Below are 4,759 nucleotides of genomic sequence, written 5' to 3'. Positions count from 1 at the left end.
TTATATTCAGGTTGTTATGAGATAGAGACTGGGATCCCACAGGCAGTATTTATTATTTTATATTATAATTAATAATATTTTTCTCTGAGATAGGTTTTGGGGTGTGTAAATCCCTATATGCAGATGATGGAGGTTTATGGATTAGAGGTAGAAATTTCAATTTTACTGTATATAGGATGCATTCGCTATTAATAAGGTCGAACAGTTGGCAAATAGATTGGACAAGTTATGTGTTTTACAGACGGGATTAATGAACCTGCACTTGATTGGAAATGATAGGAACTGATATGGTTAAACTCCTTAAAAGGTGTCAGTGGTAAGATTTCCAGGAATGTGGACGGATAATAAGCTGACATGGAAGCACCGGATAAGAAAATAATTGATAAATATAAAGAAACATTAAATATTCTCAGTTATCCCTGCCGTTATTCTAGGGTGCTACGTGAAAGTATTTGTTGTTTAATCTCGTTTGTTTAATTGGATCTGTTCTTGATTATGGTTGTGGTTTATAGATCAGCTTCAGCTTCAACTTTATGAGTGTTGTTGACAGGGTAAATGCAGGCAGGATTTTTCCTCTGAGTTTGGGTGAGATGGGAACTGGAGGTCGCAGTTTAAGGGTGAAAGGTGAAATATTTATGAGAACCTGAGTGGGAATTCCTTCACTCAGAGGGTGGTGAGGGTGTGGGAAGAGCTGTCAGTGGAAGTTATGGATTTCACTGCAGAGAAGTTTGGATCAGTACATGGACAGGAGGGGTATTGAGGGCCATGGTCCAGCTGCGGTTATGGGACTCGGCAGAATAACAATTCGGTACGGACCAAATGGGAAAACGGGTTTGTTTGTTTGTTATAGTGCTCTTCGACTCTGGCGGTGTACTTTAATGGTAGAGATCCCGCACATCTGCCCTCACCCCATCCGCCCGCCACCCCACTCGGGATAGGGTTCCGTTGTCCTCACCTACCACCCCACCAGCGTCCTGGTTCAACGTATAATTTTCGTAACTTCCGCCACCTTCAACAGGATCCCACTACCAAGCACATCTTTCCCTCCCCGCCTTTCTGCTTTCCGCAGGGATCCCTCCCTACGCGACCTCTTGTCCACTCGCCCCCCTCCCAACCTTCCCTTCCCACCGATCTCCCTCCTGGCACTTATCCTTGTAAGCGGAACAAGTGCTACACCTGCCCTTACACTTCCTCCCTCACCACCATTCAGGGCCCCAGACAGTCCTTTCAGGTGAGGCGACACTTCACCTGTGAGTCGGCTGGTGTGGTATACTGCGTCCGGTGATCCCGGTGTGGCCTTTTATATATTGGTGAGACCCGACGCAGACCTGGAGACCGTTTCGCTGAACACCTACTCTCAGTACGCCAGAGAAAGCAGGATCTCCCAGTGGCCACACATTTTAATTCCACGTCCCATTCCCATCCTGATATGTCTATCCATGGCCTCCTCTACTGTCAAGATGAGGCCATGCTCAGGTTGGAGGAACAACACCTTATATACCGGCTGGGTAGCCTCCAACCTGATGGCATAAACATTAACTTCTCTAACTTCCGTTAATGCCCCTCCTCACTTTCGTACCCCATCCCTGACTGATTAAGTCTTTTTTTCTCTCTCTCTCTCTGCACATCACTCTACCTGTTCTCCATCTCCCTCTGGTGCTCCCCTCCCTCTTTCTTTCTTGCCTGGCCTGCTGTGTTCCACCAGCATTGTGTGTGTGTTGTTTGAATTTCCAGCATCTGCAGATTTCCTCGTGTTTGCCATTACTTAAGAAAGCTTTTAAATGAAAAACAACACGATCCAGAGTAATGTTTTCCAACACGAACGAAGAAATAGTTCTAATTCTAATTCTAAGTCGTGTCACTGTAATTCCTCACCTTCTTGTTTTACCCCTTTCCCCCATAAACCTGACAGTTATATATTCTGTAAAGGTGTCTCCTTTGAGGCCCATTATCCCAACAGTCTTGCTATGATTCTTAACCCACAAACCCCTTTGCTTCTGAATTGCTCGCTGGAAGGTCTTTATTCACAGTTGAAATTTCTGTAGTTCTACTTTGAGTAGGAAATAATCTTTGGTGAGTTTTCAACAGTAAATCTGTCCTACTGCAAGAATTACCTGTTTTAAAACTCTTCAAAACTGAAAAGGCATCTGAAGAAATGACAACTTTACTTGAACAAATTTCCACCTCCCACTTAAGTCCAAAATAATGGCACAAATTCTGCTGTATGTACTGATAAATTGTTTGTAAGTTGTTTCTTCATCGTCACCTATAATTCATGCACAAAGAAACAGCCACATTAACATACCAGTTATCATCGGATTCTTCTGCAGCAATGTTTAACGTAGCATAATAATTCTCCTCAGTATACTGATGAATCACCAGATTCTCAGGCATAACAGAATCCTTAGACTTTATTAAATCGTATGTCTCAAATGAGCTAAAAACATTGAAAAAAAAACAAGGTAGGATTACCGACAGCGCGACAGTGGGATATATTGCAAATCCAAAAACCCATATTCCCAGCGTGATCTTGTCAAATGCTGGTGGGCTAATCCAATGTCAATCACACTAGTCTCCGCCTTCTCCTTGAATGATTGGCTGACGTGAAGAACGAGGGCGGGGTTTGTATAAACGGCGGGGGACACTAATTTAAGGATTAATAGACTTGCACTTGATTCGAACTTATACGTTTAAACTCTTGAGGAAGCATCAGTAGTAAGATTTCCAGACATGTGGATGGATAATAAGCTGACATGGAAGCAGCTTATCAGTAAAATAATTGATTTGTGTGTGTATTGTTGGGGTGCAACATCAAAATCTTTTTTGATCATTTACATTGATTTAATTCGATCTGTTCTTAATTCTGGCCTTGTGGCTTTAGGATCAACTTCATCTCTAACTTTAGAATATTTGGGTGTGACACCAGCACAGGCTTTGAGATTGTGTTGTGGTTCAGTCAGGTCGTCTCCTATTTCGGCTTTTTACTGGTTCAAATGGGACAATTGCCCTCACGATGGCAGAGGGTGAAGATGATGTTAACATACTGGATTAATGTGAAGGTAAAGAAATATCATCCTGTGAAATGTGTGCTAGAGGACGGTTGGGAACATCACAAGAAGAATGCTTTTAGTTTTGGGAGGCTGGGTTCTTATCTCGCTGGGAATATGGGTGCATTGGGTGATACAATATGTCCCATTGTAGCTTTCTCTGTAACCCCACTTGTTTTTTCCCGATGACTTCAGTTGATTTTAGGTTACACAATAGGATTCTGTTCTGCCTGAGAGTCTGTTGGTTCATCAGTATATTAAAGGAAGTTATTATCATACTGTAACCATTTTTACAGATGGATCAAAGATAATTTAACTGGGGATGTTGGCTTGGCTGTTTTCTTTTTGTGTGTGCCAGAATTGCAGGTAATGGTAAAGAAATCGTTTAGCAGCCAATTATCGGTATATAAAGCAGAATTCTTTGCCAACATTTTAGGGTTACAGTAGTGCAGGAAATTGGTCCTTGCAAGCTTGTAATTTGTTCAAATTCCTTTTCGGTTTTGATGAGTCTTCAAATAGGTCATTCTAGCTGGGCCCTGCACATCAAATTGTTGAGGGAAATGATCAGGCTGACGATTAAGCAACAAAAACTGTTAAAAGTTCAATTGTGGATATAGACCTTTCACTTAGCAAATCAGAAGCTAAGGGGTTGGTAGTCTTAAGAATTCGGGGCCTATGGCAAGACTTGTAGGATGATGGAGATAAGGACAGACACCTTTACAGAATACATAAACCGGGTGGGCTTATAGATGAAGAGCTTAAAACAAGAAGCAATGATATTGACACAACTTAGAATTGCCCACACTATGCTTAATTTTACCTTGTATCTAAATATCATTCTGTGCCGTATCCATTTTGTCATTCTGAAACTGTTAAACACATACTATTTCAGTGTGAAGCATATAAGGCTGAAAAATCAATTCCAGTCTCCGTACAATCTTGGGGGGGGGGGGGGGGGTGTAGATAGTTTTCCGATAAAAACTTTATTAAGTTAGAGGAGCGTCTTTCAGTTAATTCACAGTATTGAGCTGGAAAAGGCATGTAATAAGGGTAATGACACAATTGTGCTAGACAATCTCAAAGGTCTTAAGGTAGACAAGTCACCTGGACCAGATGGACTACATCCCAGAGTCCTGAGAGATGTTGCTGAAGGGATAAGGGGTTCATTGTTCACTTGATGCTGACATGGTCCTGGAGAACAGGAAAATGGAAAATTGCATTCTGTAAGAAGGGAGGAAGGCAAAAGAAAGGACATTATAAGCCAGTTAGCATGATCTCTGTGGTGGGAAAAATATTGTAGGATGAGTTTTCAAGGTATTTGCAGACTAATGACAAAACAAGTCAATTTCAGCATATTTTCTGTAAAAGGAAATGGTGCTTGACAAATCTGTTGGAGGTCTTTGAGGAAATGAAAAGGAGGGTGGACAAATGAGAGGCAGTGAATATCATTTACTTGGATTTTCAGAAGGCCTTTGTTAAGGTACCACACACGAGGCTGCCAAACAAGCTAAAATCCTATAGCTTTACAGAAAGATGCTGGCATGAATAGTGGAATGGCTGACAGGTGAGGCAGCGAGTGGGAATAAAGTGTTTTCGGGTTGACTGCCAGTGACGAGTGTTCCTCAGCGGTCAGTATTGGGACCGTTACTTTTCACGTTGTTTGTCAATGATTCAGATAATGGAGTTGATGGCTTTCTAGCAAAGTTTGTGGA

This window comes from Hemitrygon akajei, unplaced genomic scaffold (genome assembly GCF_048418815.1).
Source record: "Hemitrygon akajei unplaced genomic scaffold, sHemAka1.3 Scf000159, whole genome shotgun sequence".
Lineage (NCBI taxonomy): Eukaryota > Metazoa > Chordata > Chondrichthyes > Myliobatiformes > Dasyatidae > Hemitrygon > Hemitrygon akajei.
Note: the sequence above shows the minus strand (reverse complement) of the source record.